Source organism: Typopeltis vanoorti, chromosome 8 (assembly GCF_054136105.1).
Source record: "Typopeltis vanoorti isolate ZY-2024b chromosome 8, IOZ_Tvanoo_1.0, whole genome shotgun sequence".
Taxonomy (NCBI): Eukaryota; Metazoa; Arthropoda; class Arachnida; order Uropygi; family Thelyphonidae; genus Typopeltis; species Typopeltis vanoorti.
The window spans coordinates 139049443-139068029 of NC_143556.1; the positions used below are offsets into that span (position 1 = coordinate 139049443).

Below are 18587 nucleotides of genomic sequence, written 5' to 3' on the forward strand. Positions count from 1 at the left end.
TGATAACACCACATTATTTGAATAGCACTTCAAAACGAATTTTATTGCTTGTGCAGTGACCCGTTTGTACGTTTATAGTAGTGCTGCCGCAAGTTACATAAAAAAGCAAACAAGAGTCCTCTCAGCTTATTTTCATACCTCTGTACACACGCTGCCTTTAGGACAACCAGAGTATCCTTAAGTGCTTCTAATAAATTGATCTCTAATAGAACTGTATAAAATGTTTTCGAAGAACTGCTATTTTCGACGAACTGTTTTCGAAAAATTTTTTTCCTTAAGCTTTTATCAAGCGGATCTGTCAGCTTGTTTCAGACACGGGGTGGGGATCAGAGGAAACACTCTCCTTCTGCAAAACAACCAGAAAAGACAAATAGTTTCCAGACATAACACGCTGATCCCATAGCCTTAGTTACTTATCGTTAACGTAACGAATCGCGGCAGATCTTTCCAACTGATGTCGTCATACTTTGATCTAAATCATCTCAACAACCTCGCAGAATGAGTTTTCTACACGACAAGCCAGACGTTTTGAGATTATGTGCTCAACAGGTAACGTAACCAGAAACAGTCTATGAAACGAGAAATAACGCTGCTTGTAGCAAAAGTATTCAAGTATCGGTCGAGTGGCAACTGTGAAATGGTTTCTGAAATATGGACATGTGCCAAACTTAAGTGCTTCTGCTCTGAGTTTTTTTTTAATTTTTTTATTACAACAATACCTTTAGTACTATTTACATAAGTTTCAATAAGAATAATTCGTTCATACTGAACTGCTTACATCACAAATATAAAATTATGTAACTCGTTTTCGGAATTATGTAATAGGATTCTTAAAAGTAAGCTTTCCAGCTGTAAACCTTTTGACAGATCAGGCAAACAAAGCCGTGTTTAGTTTCTTCGATAACTTTACGCGTTGCGTGCAACACATGTGCGCATGTATTGTATGGAACGGCTACTAACGGATCTAACAGAGCAACTATTTTCTTGCTTGATATTATATTGGGATTTATTTGTTTTTATAGTAGTAAGCATTTTATTTTTTTGTAAACAAAATGAGCGATGAATTTTAGAACATTGAATTTGTAGCAAAACTAATGAATGCTATCAGAATGGAATTGCCGATGTCTTTCCCTTACGACTTTTTCTTGTTTCCAAAACTTTGAAATTTAATTTTGATTCTGCTGAAGACTCAGGAATATGAGAACAAGATTAAAAGAAATTTCAGAGAATCTCTTCAGAATGGTCAGTAACAAATTAAGGTTTTGATGCATTTTTATAGACTTCGTATAACATCTCGAATCTGCTGTGTAATAAGCCACTATTAAATCGGCGAAGGGTGTTGACTGAATTTCTCACATTTTAACAGCAGCCATTCGAAAGGTCATTTTCATTGTTTGCAGAAAACCATGTGAATCACGATTTATTTTAATTCTCTCGCTATTCTCCTTGGGAATTAAAGTATTTTCTAATGTTGTATATAAGACATAATTAGATAAATTCTAATTAGAGTAAGTAACAAAAAAAAGTAATGCTAAATTTTAGCGAACGAGGTTTTTGCTAATGAAACAAAATCCAAAGAATCAGTCACGATAGAAATAACTGAATGAGGGTATACAAAAAATAATAAATAAAAGAAAATCCATAGCCCGTCCACGTACGAATGCACTATAGGTTTACGAGTACAAATAAACCTTTCGTGGGTAGGACCAACACAATATATATATAACCATAACATCACTGGCCAGAAGGGTGAAGCAAGATGCTTTTTTATTCCCCGTTGTCTGATAGGGACGAATTGAAGAGGAAAAATTTATGAGCTGTGAGCTCGCCCTGGGGTGGGGGGGCACAGAGATTAATCGTTGTTGCTAGTGTGTAGGATGGCTTTTCGCCTCTTGTATTTGAAGAGGTCAGTTTCGTCATAGTTTGCTGCCTGTTTAACTAGATCGTTGGGGGTGTGTAGAGATCTTTGAGAAGAATTTTTCTGCTGTAGTTTGTAAGGAGGAGTAGATGTAAGGGATGTTTGTATCTCTATGCAGTTGGACGTTTCTTACAAACCACGGTGCATCCGGGATCATGCGCAAACACTTATTTTGCACTCTCTGTAGCCTGAGGATGTTGGTGTTGGATGTGTGGCTCCAGGCTGGAGATGCATATGTCACTATGGGGCGGATCGTCAGCAGGTAGAGGAGTACTTTGATTCTGGTATTTAGCTTGCTTTTTCTATTTATTAGTGGGTAAAGTTGTGCGATGTTTTAGATGCTTTCGCGCATAAGGCTTTGATGTGTGGGTTGAACGTTAATCTTTTGTCTAGAATTACCCCAAGATATTTTGTTTCTGTTTGCCAGGGGATTTTCGTATTGAATAGATAAAGGTCCCCCTTGAAATTGCCAATCTTCTGGTGAAAAGTATCGCTATACACACGCGCACACACACACACACATATATTATATATATATATAATATACATACATATACATACATCGTTTTATTTCATTTTATTTTATACTTTAAACTTCTGACTGTATTATAAATACCTCACTTATTAAGTGAGTTATTTCGAAATTCATAGTATGCAATTGTTAAAATGGAGATTATTATTGATTCATCCATATTTTATAGCCAAATATAAAATGAAAGTCTTCAGAAATTTACCAGAAGACTCATGCGAATATAGCCTTTGACAACGGAGTTGCCTTGGTTTGCACTACTTAAGACACAAGTTCTGCCCAGGAGTCCATTTGTTCGCTTTTGTCAGTGATTATATTAGGTTTTACTGGCCTGACAGCTGTTTTGAATTGTTGATTCAGAGGATCTGTTGGAATAGAGAAAAGGCAGAAACCTAATCTCAGGCAGAAGCCAGCATTGTACGCCAGTGGACTGTCCTGGTCTGATGGAGTGATCAATCCTGGTTCCTATCATTTTAATTCATGCTGACAGAAGGATACGAAGTCATGAATCCATCATTTTTGCTTCCACCAGTGAGGTTTTCTGAAACATGTTATTCTTTAGGTACTTTGTGGTGCTTGTAGATGAAAGACTGAATAGTATGGTCGACCCGAACACCGTGATCATTAATCCTTCATGATGATTATTTATCCTGCATCGGCACTTCTAACAGAACAACAGATTATCTTATTAGAAGTGCCCATGAGATATGCTAATTTCTTTCAGAACACGTGTTTCCCAAGAACTGTTTTCAGGAGCTGGGCAGCGGCTTAAACTTACTGGATTCGTTTCCTGCTTCCCAGTTATTTACTCGGTCTTAATCCCAGAGCGCATTTTTAGGACCTGATGGAACTAAAGGTTCGTGACAGGGTCCAACCACTGAAATCTGATAGAACCTACGCCTGTAGTAGGATTCTCATAAAGTGTATCCAGAACCTCGTTTAGTCGATGTCCAGGCGTATCGAAATTGGTGCTGGTCAAACATTGGGGTGGCTATCTCCCTTTAGATTGCTACACGGTATGTAATATACAGCGTATAGATTCGCATGCGAAAAAAATTTGTAATTTTTTTTATTCATATGATATTCAATAAGTATATGTTCTGAGAGAGGTGAAGTAATCAGTAAACGTACTTCGTGTCCTTACACTTTACCATGGAATGCTCTCTATAAAAGTAAACTTGAAGGACTCTAAGAGAACGTCGAGCGAGGGGAAAATTTATGGCATTTAATTTTTCATCTATATTTCCTACCCGCTGAAAATTTTCGGTATAACCCATGAATTGTTTGATAAATAAAGCAGGTGTGCTAATTTTCCTGCAAAAGAGAAAGGATACACGCCTTCTCATTCAAGTTTGATTTCCTGTAATAATTATTAGAAGATGAAAAATATTAATTATTTATAATCACGTCTATTTAGAACCACAAGTTGTTCTGTCATGTAATGAGTTAAAGGCGCATATCGCATGTCAAAAGCACATTTGTCAAATAAACTAATACTCATTACAATGCATTAGAGGATTTTAATATCTCCCAAGGGAAGAAACTCTTTTACTACTAACTTTTCCTCAACTGTTATTTATTACATTGGTGGTTCAGCTTATTTCTACCGATGATTTGTAGACTTAGACGTAACATCTGCTGTTATTGCGTATTATTCCTAACTTGTACTTCTCGTTTCTTCGGACTTGACTGTTTTATTTACTTTATTTAATGACTGCTACAAAATCTAGTGTTAAATAACGCGAGTTCTATGGTCGATTTTTCTGATTGGTGGGAACAAAGCTTAATCAATGCCATTTGTAATTTTCCAGTGAGAGAGGATGTCGATATGAATACTACTTTTCCAGCATCTTAAAAAATAACTCTAATCCTCTGAGCTGAGACTTTGGCAAAGTTTCCTAGTTTTCGTTGCAATATGAAATTTCTTGATTGAGAGAACAGTGTTTTTGGTGAATAGCATGCACTGGAAATCGCCTATTGCTGATTGTTATCAGGCGATAACTCCAAAATTTACTCTGGAGATTTTGTGAGGACATGAATTACCTTCAGTGGATGTTTGTCGTTAAAACTGTGCTTTCCATTCTTCATGGCTATATATGATCATCCACCCAGATTTATTATGACTAATATTCATTCATTTTATTCAAGGACAGGATAAATCTCCTGAATATGTGTTAAATATTTATTCTAGCCCTTAAAAATATTCGTAGGTATTCATTGGAAAATTACTATTATTATTATTATTACATTATTATTAATAATGATATAGGGGGAAAAGACGGACAAAATTATACAGCCTTAAGTTGTCTAAAAATTACACAGAGAAAAAAATACAAAATCGCTTGAAGCAGAACAGAAACTGAAGATATTGTAAAAAAAGTAATGGACGGTGTAAAATTTATTACTTTGATTTATTGCTCTTCTTTTCCAATTTTTCTATTCTGATTTCTGTCATTACTTTTGTCAAAATACGATCAACTGTGAAACCGATCTGTATATTTATTTTTTTAAATATATTGCTCATGACTGTATTAATTTTTTAAAATTATTTAGTGCAGTGTACTTTTGAAAAGTTATACGTCTTTATATGACATATCCACAACGTCTGTTGTAATTTTACAGTTTTTGGTTTTTGTTTCCATTTCCAACAGAAATTTCGTAATTAATTTGATTTGTGCATTTCGAAATTTAATTTTATTCGTGAAATTTATTTCCCCCTGATTTATAATTTGAATAGTCTTTATTGCGTTTTTATGCAACTTTGGTAATAAAATTCCATTCTGATATTTAATTATAACTTATATCCCCCGGGTGTCGTAAATATAAAATTATAGTAAAAATGTTCGTAGGCAAGCAGAAAAGCCTAATCCAAAGAAATTCAGATGCAATTAGATGAGGTGGAAGAATAAAAGTAAATCTCAAAAAGATTCATCTGTCAAGAGTGTCTGATTTAACATTAAGCACTGTGCTATAAGAAGGATCAGGAATCGCTCATTCATGATAGGAGGTTTGCGATAGTGCAGTCATATAGAGCAACTATGTCATATAATTAGCTGACTTTGGTTAAATATACAGATAAGAGATCTAGTTTGCAAAAGAAGAGTCCATCTGTCACGTCTTCAAACTCACTATCTTATTCTACATACTTTGATATGCGTACTTTGTAGCCAAGATAATACACTTCTGGTGTGGGTGGGCATCGTTGAGTGATAATGTTGGGAATTTTCAAACATGGTGATCTGGAAATTTTCGTTAAAATAAATTGTATTTCAATCCAAAATGGAAACCAATCGAATAGCTATAAAACTAAAAATATCAGGAGGAATATTCTTACATATATACCTGGAAGAGAAAGAAATAGAAATTCAAGGAAGAAGTGTTTATAGGAGATCAAGAAAATGAGCTCTGGGATAGGTTTTCTATACAGTGTACCACTGAATCAAGGTTCTAATCGCTTCAGGTGTGAATAGCAAGGTGTTTACGGTTCCATGGGGGCAATGGAATTCACTTTCCCCTATCTGTTATTTTCTGATACGGAGGCTTGACAGATCTCAATAGTTCTGCAGATTTATGCATTAATGGGTGATCCATAATATGATACTTTACATCTTGAGAATATCATCCATATTAAGTAGAGAATTTGGTTACTGTACATTTAACTAGTTTGAATAATAATGAAATATAATTCTGTATACACTTTGAAGAGAACAAGTGACCTAAATAGCAGCGTCATCAATTTTTGAAATTTCCTGCATGTACATGCGAAAAAACTTCCCTGGATGTTTCTACAATACTAAAGAGACCCTGATTCAGCTAAATAAAAAGAATATATTTATTGCTGTTTCTTTAAACCGGCTACAATAGATCTTCATTGTCTGTTCACGCGTGGTACGTAAATAGCCAGTACTAACCAAGCTCTAAAATTCACAAGATTGGTAATAAATAACTGTCGTTGTTTGTATACTCTGCCTTGGATCCATATTTCAACGAGTAATCTTATGTAGCGTCTGTTACAATTGGAAGGATCCTCCTGTGCGTTGGCAGTTATAAGTTTAGCCAGTGTTGGATATGAGCCAAGGGACTTTGGAATGTGTACGGGTATTCTAGCAGGTACGGTACTGCCGATTGTACAGGCCACACACACACTGTTGTAGTCTGTAGATATGTCATCACGCTATTGAATATTAATTAGTCGAAGTACAGTTATTCCTATGAAATACGAGGACGTACTCGGTATTAACGGCCTGCTGACAATTTGAAAAACACGTCACATCATTCCGGCAGACGTTACTAGCTTTAACTTCATTAGCATTTTCGCTACAAGCGTAAATTTAAAGTACATTATAGCCATAGCCTGTTCAGAGTGGGTTTTTAAACATGGAAATTCAGTTTCCCCTCAGGCATTTGATTGGCAACCTATAGGGACGGAGGAGAGACAACTGTACGATATTCTTAAGACAACTAACAGAGAAACTGGTAATTTATCCGCGGCCTCAGAAAGATCGCCACTATCGTTATGATCATCCATTTTCATTAGAATGCATTGCACCAGTGCTGTTATAACAAGAATATAATTCGTTATCATACTAAAGAAGAAACAAAGCTGTTGCATTAAGGCAAGCTAGTTCACTAGCAGATAATTTTGTAAGGTGCATGTTACTGAGACGTCTCCGTGGTGTTGTAGCCAGTTAGATTCATTTTTCTTCTTCGTCGAAAATGTCTGAATTCAAATACTATTTATATTAAGAATGAGAAGACATTTCTAGACTGCTACAAGTGAGCGTAAGCAGAACTAGCAGTCTTTTCTTTTCCTGCAAATCGAAAAAAAAAAAAAAATAATAATCGTCTGAACACATTCCATTAATAAACACCGACGCTACCTGAAAAGAGAAAGCTATTAGGTACAGCAGTCGTCGATTAAGACTGAGCTTTCTTCTCACTTCTCATTTTTTCACTGAAAGATGCGAATTCATTTCTAAGTGGAAAGTGAAAATGTCTAAGCAACTAATGAGTCCTCAGATCTCTAAAAAAAAGTAAAATATCTAAGAACTGTGAACATAAAGGTGACTGCTAGTTGTTGCTAATGACTATATGTTGCTGTTCATCAGCGTATTTGCTTCGTTCTTTTCTTTCAGCATTTTTGCTGCATCAGAAACGAAGACATTTGTAGGGCACAATGTCATGGATGACTCGATGCATAGTCAGAGCGTTTCATGACTGAGACAACGTTATGCAACACTTCGCCCTTCATGCTGCATGACAATGCACAAAATTGTATAGCAGAACCTGGCGAGAGCAACTTTGATATCGATGGAAATTTCCAACGTTAGGAGCCTCCATTTGTTCAACATTCGTGAGACGATTCCCGGTAACTTTGATCTTTCACTAAAGAAATTCACTTGGGTAGATATTTAGATCAGGAATACGATCTCTTAGAACCAAGTACACCTTGAAAATGTTCAGAAACTGATGGCAATTCCGTGCTATTCCACAGAATTCCGTGCAATTCCGTGAGAAAAAGTTCTCCAGGTGAGTGGCGAAAATATTACAGGAATGCATGGCGTAAAATACCCGAAATTAAAACAATAATGGAAAGCTGCATTTCACTAACCTTCCTTCATCTCCTATCGCATTTATTCAGCCCTAATTTAAAATATGGCATAAATAGGGTAAGAAAGAAAGAAACATTAAGCTTCATACCATTTTCTGACGTTTTGGATATGAAAAAGCATTCCAAGCAGAGTAAAATTTGTCCAAAAAAAAAAAAAAAAATCAATATTGTAACATTAAGTTAGTTGTTAGGAATCTCTCAGATGACCATTGAGAACAAAGATGTTTGATTACTTTTAATCATGGGTCTGATGGAAGACTCTCACTCTAGAGCCTCCTGTAATATTTCGCCAAGGTGCTTAGATGCTTCATCCTGTTCCGTCCATAATATTCGTAACTGAGCAGTATTTTCACAGTAAAAATTCTTTTTAGCATTTTAAAGTATATAGAAGAAAACTTTTGCCTCAAGGTTGGTCGTTTTCAACTGTTTTAATATATTTTTAGTCAAATTTACATTGAAACTTTTCAATAACTGCGAATTACATCAGGAATATTAAAGATACAGTACACAACTATACAATGCGCACATTGTACTGTTGGCATAACTACCTCGGTTAAATTCTTGACACTGGATAGTCAATGCAGTTAATCAGTGTTATTTCTACTCCATTTCTAATTTTATTCTATTTCTAATTTGTTCTATTTCTAATCATGATACAGCATCAGTAATTCGAAATATGTGTATGGTAATTGCATGAGAAATCTCTAGTTTAATTGTCTTTTTGGCAGAACGGATAAAAACGCAAGCTTAATATTGAAAATGCCTCATTTTCGTACGAGGCTTATCAGCTCACCTTCAGTTGAAACGTTCTAATGAATATTATAACACATTGGAGTATATACCAGGTGATTCCCATAAAGCACTGGAGATCAAAGGCGTGTATCATAAATTACTATTGTAATATAAGTTTTCATGTCTTAATTAGTGGATTCGTTCAAGTCTCTGCTCTTGGAGTCGATGAATTAGCATGGGTTCCATGAAAATTCATCGAAAAAACAGTTAATCGAAAGACAATTAATCGAAAAGGCAATCCATCAAACAACAATTCATCGAAAATGCAATTCATCGAAAATTTTAACTAAAATTTCACTAAACTGATCCAGCCAAAGCGGAATTGCTAATATCATTTCGAAACTTTTTTTCGAAAATGTTATGATAAAAGTGATCCATTTAGAACAAAAACTGAGCCACGCAGACAGCTTCTTGTACCGACAACTTCTACTAATTCCGCTAAGTCAGAGAGTTTTTGTAATACATAATTCGGACACGTGATTTCTTTGGTTTGCCCCGAATATAGCTGAACTGAAAACTGGAACGGTGCGACATTTTCTTGTAAAAGTTGCAAATAGCGAATCTGAATCAGATTCGTTATTTGAAACTTTTATTCATCCCATAATAATTCTATTTGAATTATTTTTGAAAATTATTGAAAATATTTATAAAATGTTTATTTTATATAAAATTCCTGATTATCTTTCTTGTCATCACTCATATTTTGATTTATGTTCGTTATTAAAGCACTTAACGTTTACGTTCAATGTTACTACGTGTAAAGCTGTGATATGCACCTGCATTGCACGGATACGTGAAATTTAAGCTTATCATTATTAAGAAATGACAAGACAGCAGTCTTCCTGTTATCCTGTCGTTAAATGATAAAATAGCAAAGGACGTACTCAGAATCTCATTTTTCGTTAATTAACAGAGAAAGAATGCCAGCAATCGACTGAATGATCTCAGTTTGCTGAAGATTTACTGTGGAATGTTGTTTGTAGGCGAAGTTTGTGAAACCAGGCGCTCGACGGAATACATTGAACTGGTTTATGCCTTTCCGAGTCAGAAATTAGTGCATTTACACAGTTTCAAAACAGAAAATCACAGACAAATGGAGAATACAATAAATAACTATTCAAAAACGAAAAGGAGTTTAGAAATCTATTAATAATAAAATAATCAGGGAAAAAACTTTGAAATAATAATTAAATTAGGAAATAGTGTTAGTTATACATAACAAACCAACTCGATAATAAAAACGCTGGCATGGAATACGTGAACTTCGAAAAGATTTTCTTTTCGGTTATTTTAGAGCGAGTCAGCTTTTTTTTTCTTTTCTTTTTTTTTATGATAAGAAAAATAAAAACAATTGAGTATTTGCTTTTCTTATTTGGACGAAGCTCTGTTTAGTTGCAGTCCTGCGGACGTATAATGAAATTCAGTTTTTTTTTTTTCCCCGTTTACGCTATTAACAAGACTGTTGCTCAAAATGGTGAATTTTGAGATTACGTAGGAAACCTCATTATGCAAACCATTCTTGTTTAAGATTTGTAGTTTGATTCTTGTTTCTATTCTGTTTTTGTTTCTGTACGAACTTCAAGGGGGGGAAAGTGAAGTTTATTATTATCATAACGAAAGAGAAAGAAAGAAATAATGGCGGTTTCTAGTTAAAATTAATATTTCAACGATGCTGAGAGCCTAAGAATATGTTCACCATTATTAGTTCAGATGAGTAGGTATTGCTTCATTTAAAACTCCGATGTTTTGATATCGAAAAAAAAAATGGAAATCTCTTTAAATACTAGTTAAGAAAGTAATCTTCCACAAAACAATTAACTTCGGCAAAGATGGACTGCCTAAATCTTGACGGTCAACAGTCAGTTTTTATGAAATTAAAGCTCCTTTCAAAATTATCAGCCCGTCATTCTAAGTGCACCACATGAAATTAAAAATAAAAAAACTACCACATAACGAATTACAAGATAACAATTACAAGTCACTTACTGCCATCACCTCTACATCGTCATCCTAATCCCAGATGTCGAGGTGATGGTAGTGGGTATTTTTTTTTTCATCCACAAATTCCGTTAAAAATATATATTTACTTATTTATATATTTATAAATCCATTCTAAGATTTAGTATTTATCCATTCTAAATAAATCAGCACCACCACTAGGAGGCATTTTTTAAATCCACTATCTTTTTGTTCTCTTGCACGAACAATGAAATAACCCAAAATAACTCCATTCACTTTCTGAGAGCGATGAGCTCTTCTTCTCTTATTACCCTATTACCATCTTCCTTCTATCTGTCCTAATCCTATGTCTCTTCTTCCCAATTAAATAGCCTTCGCCTACTCGATTCCCAAAATAGAAAACCAAAACCTACTGAACAACAATGGCAGGTTAGTCATTCTAGTTTATTGACGAGCCACTTCTATCATCTTTGAAAACATTAAGTTAGTTAGTTGAATCTATTAAGGGCCATTGCCGTATAAAAATGCCCCAAATGTTATTATGTTATTAATCGTACTCACTCCAGTTATCCAAGAAACTTTATCGAATACGAACAAAATGTATTCTTCCTTTCTACGCGAACTAAGAATAGTCCGTTTCTTTTTTTATTAGGCGGAAAAAAGGAAGTACAGTCACCGAGTTTGAATAAAGTAGTTGCAATTTACAGTAGAGAATTCAATGTCTCTTTTATTCCTTCATTTTATATGGATTCAAGTCATGTATTTTGGAAAATTTGTAAATATTTAAAAAAAACAGTAATGACCAGGCTCCGGGTTGCATTTCGTTTTACATGTTTCATTATACAGCAGTTCCTATAGAGCAGAGGTCTCACCGTAATCTCTTATCCCTATCAACCCTATCCTATCCCTATCTTAAGATTATCAACACTTAAGATAATCCTATCGGATTATCTTAAGCGTTGCTTTAAGCGATTTTCTTAGATTGGTACATTTCGAACCTATCTAAGATGATTTACGTGGACGGTTATTGGTTAGATAATCTGGAAAATCTACTGTAGAGATCAAAGACTGAATTCTTTCTATCCATTTTTATCTTAGTCTCTGCATAGCTGAGGTTTTCATGATCCGATATATTAGTCTTCTCCACCAGTCTTTGTCTTCTGCCATTCTATCCATTTTAAGTCGCCAACAAACAGGATGGCGGTCTCTCACTGGTCTTAATCTTGCATCTAAAGACATTTACAAACACCAGCGCCCATGGCTGGATTCGAAGCCCAGCCTGCAGGTTGTAGAGATGAAAGAGAGTAGACTGTCCACTCGACCAACTATGTCCAAAGAAAACATGGGCTAGCAACAGGAAACCGTTAAAGTGAAAAGGTCAAACTATTGCTTGTCTCGAGAGCTTTAAAATAATAAAGAAAATGCTTCTATTATTAGCAATAAGTGATTACAATCCCAGAATTTCGCCTAATGTGCGGGCCACTTTTTTTTTTTTTTTTTAAATAATTTTGAACATTTTTTTTAATGTAGATGACATTTTCAGAATTATTTACGTTATGCATATGATGCATTCTATAGGAGCAGCAGCTCATGATTATAATCATCTCAGTTATGATGCACGATATCACACATATACGTACACATGCGAATACTTTCAACAAAATAATCTTAAGTGAAAAACAACTTCAATAAAAAGAGATAAAAATATACACAACATGTACATACGTGATAAGAATTTGCACATCAGCTGATTTACTGTTGCATTAGTTAATTTCTAAATTTATACACTTATTTGAAACATGCCATCAATATTTTTATACAAGTTCAAGTACTCTCTGATCAAGTTTGCTGTATACTGACTTCGTTTCGTATTAACAGCGATAGGCATTTTTTTTTGTGTTCTATTGGAATATATATCGGCATGAAATATATATTTAATGCCTTTATCGTTCGGAAGTGATCATCTTGTTTGACATGATGATTGGAAGATTTTATGAAAAGCACTATTTTGCAGATATAGTTCTCTTCGTGGAAAAATATTTGATAGGGTGAATTTGAAGTACATTGTAGTATCCTTATACATATTGAATTATAATGCATGTTTTTTTGTTGTTGTTGTCGTCGTCGTCGTACAGTTTCCTCTCATTCTCATCTGTCCAAGACGGGTTACCTCCCGTAATTGGGATTTTAGGCAATTCATGCACCTGGCTTGCCATTCTCCTTCTACATCCCCTAAAGAAAGCCCTATAGAGTGTGTTCATGAGGCTGGTTTGCTTGTGTTAAAGGAAGAAAAACCCCTCAACCTCCGTATGAGACTGGCTAACTGGCTAATGAAGGTTCCTCACGTCATAGATGGAATTCAGACCCGGATCTTTCCGAAGAGCTCATCTATACCAACTGAGCTACGGGGACTCTATTTTGTACAAACATTAAAAAGATTTCAGTGTGACGTGATAGATTCCGATTCAGCTCAAGTATCGTATTGTAAAGCAGTACCACGAGAACGGTTATCTTCTCGAAGTCTAAATCGATTTAAAAATAAAATTCTGCTTAGCATAAATTTTAGTGTGTTACATGATTTTCTGATGTTTCATTTCCAGCTTCGGTTGGTAGAAGTTTTAATACGAAATAGCTAGTGTTTAGTCTTCACGTTTTCAGTCTCCACGAAGTCATTTGGAATTACTTTTGAATTTCCAATTACGTAATATTATACGATCAAAAAGCGATGCTGCAGAAACAGACATTTTTTTTTTGTTGCAGCACCGTGAATAAGTTTATTAGGGTAATCCGTTTGCTTCTTTGTTCAGATTTACATTTAAACAGCTTAAAGTTCATATAAAAAATATGTAACGAAGTATTGATGCAGTATCGTCAGCGAAGGTACTAATTTTACTTGATAACTGTAGGCCATACAAAATTGTTCTGATAACAGAATCCCAGAGGATACCTGTAATTTAGCGGAAGGAAACTGCTATAGTTTATGCTTATTTTTCTGCTTGTGATCTACAAATTAAATAGCTTTTAAACCATAGAGTATTGTCTACTTCCTATAACCTTCAGTTTTTCTTCTAAAATATCACGAGACATTAATTTTAAAATTAATTTTAAATTTACTAATAGGATATTATCATTATTCATAAGATTTTCACTGACTGTTACAAAGTTGCATGCGAAATAATTTATCTGCTAAACTTCTTTCTCTATTAAATCTGTATTATTGCAGTATAATAATTAGTTTTCAGATATCTTCATTAGTGCATTATTTAAAATTTTCAATCTTTTTATTAAGAAAAACATCAGATCATGTATTTAAAGCGGATGACATTTGCTCGCTGAGAGTTGTCAGCATTTTAAAGAAGTTTTTTGGAAAAAATATTTTATTCAAATTCTTTTTATATTTTAAATTTTTGCTATGCTTTCCAATAATAAATATAAACAAATAAAATAACGAACCTTTCCTCTGTTCGCATCCTTCAATAGACTATGCTTTGTGTGAGTGTGTCTATCTCTGTAAATAATTATAAAATAATATAAATTATGTATTCCAAAAATTTTATCTTTAACATTCGAAGTTGAAGTAATATTAATCAAAGTTAAAAATATGTTCTAATAACTGCCTCTAGTAATTAGACCTACAACATTAAACCACGCTACATTGAAATTCAAGTTCAATGCGATTTCTTTCTTTGAGTAAGCAAACTGGAACAGTTACTTGAAAAGAATTGCATAATATGCAAATTACAAAAATGTTTTCTAAAGAAATAGTCTAAAAATAAGAGTGCGTGTGTAAAAGGAATGCAGTTGAACTGCTGCCAGTAACAAGATGAAGGCATTGCTGAATCCGGACATTTCTCCTAAAAGTGAAAGTAATAGAAAATGTAGATTCTGTAAAATTTATTCGGTATCCAAAAGTTTAAATATTCATATTTTTAATAAGAATAAAGACATAAACAATGTTTCGTTGTGAAATGTCTAGTAGCATGTTTAGGAAATTTTAATTGGAGTAAAAATAATTAAGAAAAGTTCTGAAGGCGCAGTTATTTAAAAAGAAATTGGAAACATCGCAGTTAAACACGTCAGATGTCTGGCATATTTTCTTTGCAGTTCATTGTTACGCAGAACTTTCAGATAATTTTGCTGGCACAGAAAAAGGTCTGATTATACATAAGGGGATATGAGAGACTTCCAGATGTCATGCAGGATGAAGCCCTGGCTTCCCTTTAAAGTGCCATGCGACTTTATCGTCAAAGCATCGGAGATGATGATTAGTCCAAGTCATGGCGTTGTGTAAAGATATTGAAAGGAACGTCTGATTTATCTTTGCGCTTGTGGATAGTTTTGCAAAGGTGCTCATTCTCCTGGATTTCAAAACTTCTTGCAGTCTGACCTATCTAAGCTTTTCTGTAGGAGAAGGAAATTTAAAAACCATGCCTTCCCCCCCCCCTTTTTTTTTGTAAAGGAACATTACCTTTCGAGGATCGTAAAGCACTTTGGAGTATTTGCCCTGGTTTGAACGATATCCTGATATTTAAATTTTATATATACTTATCTGGAAGCGCCATCGATAGACAGCACAAATGAAGTGTTTATCTATGACTTCGCAACTGTATTCCAGAAGAAACATCGAGTAAAATTGCTGATAAGAGCTTCATTATATACCCATCGCTTATCAAACTCAATGCAAAATTGAGAGTGGTGATGAATTTTAAATTTCTGTAAAGGTGCTATATCTTCCGAAATTTAAAGTTTTTATTTTAGGAAAGTATTTTATGAGCACAGGACAAAATGCATTGCTCAAATGGTGTATACATTTGAGATCAATTCTTTCAGTTTTTAGTTCCGGAATCAAACGAGTGATTTGACTCACAAAAGTGTGTGTTGTTGATGGTATATGATGGGGTCAGTTTGTTATGGAATCCCACTCACAAAAATGTTACAAAATCGAAACCCAAACAGAAGAGAAACTTTTGAAAGTTTGTCTGCTAGGAAGATTTTGTGAATAAGTCTTCACCACAAAGTATGCGTGATATTTTCATACGCTACATAGAGATTACAGGGGAAAGAAAACAAAAGTAATTTAATTTAATTTCTAAAACTTTCACTTAAGTGTCTTCGAAGAGGGCGCCATTTTTCCATCTGTCGAAAAGACTCTGGTTGGAATCTCGCCTTCAAGGCGATGAGTACTTTTCTCATGGTAAGCTGTCTCATGGTTTTTCATCTCGCAAAATAGATAATCCGGTCAAAATAACACATCATTGTGTTAATTGCAAAAACGACAGCGAGGATGAAAATAGAAAATTTGCAGAAAAAAAAAGGATAATAAACAGATTAATTGATCGCGTAGTGTCATTAAGAACATAATGAACAAATTGTGCATTATTCTGCATTGTTACCCATCTTCAACAGAAAATACAATACTGGCAGTGAACTTAGCATTTCAGATAAGATTTTAATTATTATTGATTAAATAATATCATACATTACTGTGCGAATCTTGTGCATCTTCAGATCGATTTGTCTATTTAACAAGAGAAAAAACACCATTCCGCATCCAAATGAGACAGGCTACCTGACCCTCGCTTGAAAAGCTTTTATAAACGGTGCTCGCACGGAATTCTGGCCTAGGTCTTTCCATTCGGTCATTTTTCACTGCACTACACTGGCAGTGAAAGAATTTGATGGGCAACTTCTGACAGATCCTTGCTGAGAAGAGTATGCCAGAGTAAGACGGGGGAAAAAAGAAAGAACTACTGGTCACTTTGAAAGCCAAAAGTGCTTTCAAATGGTGAACGGGTCTCTACGGAGGTGACATGTTTTTCATCCCGCAAAACAGATAAAAGCTATAAAAGTTCAAACCTGATCATTTTATCATCGCGCAGATGTAAAATTCTCGCATAATGTTGAATGCTTGACAAAATGCCTCTAAATTTTGATTTTGAAAAAAAAAAAGGTTTTCACAACTGACGTGAAGTGAGTTCATTGGTGTGATGGAAACGAAATAATGATAGACTTTTATAACCAACTTAACATGACAAAAACGTTTTTTATGAAAATTATTTATTCATATATACTCTAAGCATAATGGAAGAACCAAAGTTCTCACAATTTTAAATTTGTGTATTAAAACGAAGAGTGCGTCAAAGTTTTAGGTAAACATAAAAACAATCAAAAATGGTGTTATTGTTTGAATGTTATGCGATGAGCGAACGATTGCAATACTACGTCAAAATAGATGTACCCTATAGATATCAGGTCCTGGGAACGACTTGCGTTGTTCTTGAGGAGTTAAGATCGGCTTTCCAGGGAATAACAATTATAGTCGTAGAATGAAGGTTCGAGTGTGACGTATGAGCCAGGCAGTTAGTAACTCTTGCACTCGAGCGGTGACATCAGACTGTTACTCTTGACTGCTGGCAAACATTCAAGGTTGATGGAGGACTTGGCGTTGTGTACGTACAACTTCGCGTGAGTTTGAAGATCACAGTCTAGATTTCATTATGGGGAACCCCCTTCATTGAGTTTTCCTATAACTTCAGCTGCTTCCTTAATTTGATTTTTTGTGCAATTTTCTGTAATAGCATGATTGCTCTCGCAGGCTGTCTTAACTATTGTTGTCATAATGATATCTTTGCATATTACTTCAATTGCCAAAGGCAAATGGAGATATAAACAATGTACGTTTGGAATAATATGATACCAACTCAGTCTTATTATGTATCTTTTAAATTATATAATTATTTTTTTTAGAAAAATCAAGGTTTTTTTTCTGCATTAAGGGTTTTCGCAATCAATTAAGTAATTAAAATTGTTAATGTACCATACGAAGAAAAGGCCAGAATAAATACAGAAAAAATAGACCTTTTTCGTTTTCTTTCATTTATAATCTCTATAAAACTTTATGAAATATCCGAAAGCTAACATCTCAAGTATTGCCTGTAAAATGCATATTTTACAGGCTATATATTACAGACTAACAGACCACAGCTCAGCGATTATAATTAGTTCATGTTTGCCTCAAACAAGGAAAATACACTTCCCTACCACATGTATTGGATTGTTACATTCCCAGAACAAAATTGACAGATCTTCCTCCACTACCTGCAGATGGCAAAACAGGAGTAGGAGGAATATATAAATATCCTGAACCTTCCTCCACTACCTGCAGATGGCAAAACAGGAGTAGGAGGAATATATAAATATCCTGAAAATATAATCAGACACAATTAGAGAAGCAAAACAAATTTAGGAAGCTTAGTCATTCTTAAAGATTATAATGCTATCCATTATCCCAATTTTTTTTAGATGCGATTAATGGGAATAGCCTCCATGTTCGGTAATGACGATTATACAAACGTGGGTCCGAATTCCAACTAGCAAGCGTAGGTCATTTGCTTTTTAGCTGGTCTCATACTGAGGTAGAAGGGGGTTTTCCCTCCCGAAATTCAGTATTTTATCCCTCTTCAAGACAGAAAAACTGACGTGAGGGAGAGTGATAGTACGGTTCGCAGACATACAGAGTTTGCAGATAGGATTAAACTTTCGTAGCACAATTAGATTTCAAGCTACTATGGTTTGTTCCATGACACACCTTTGAGTCTAACACTTTGAGGAAAGATAAGATGATGAAACTATTAATAAAGATTGGCTCTCAGCAGTATATGACACAGTTTGCATATATATATACTTCTGTTATAATTGATAATAATAATAACAGTGTTTGGAATTAAGCCACAAATTTAATAGTGATTTAGAATACTGAAAAACCGTCCACAGTTGCA

The 18587-nt window shown here is 34.5% G+C and overlaps 1 long non-coding RNA gene across 1 annotated transcript in view; it reads left to right on the forward strand.

Moving 5' to 3' along the window:
• Positions 1–1029: 1029 nt before the first annotated feature.
• LOC150104384 (uncharacterized) overlaps positions 1030–18587 on the forward strand; it is a 756755-nt gene continuing 739197 nt past the window's right edge. Inside the window, exon 1 of the long non-coding RNA XR_016548697.1 lies at positions 1030–1242. This is a non-coding gene — a long non-coding RNA (uncharacterized LOC150104384). The remainder of the gene's footprint in view (positions 1243–18587) is intronic.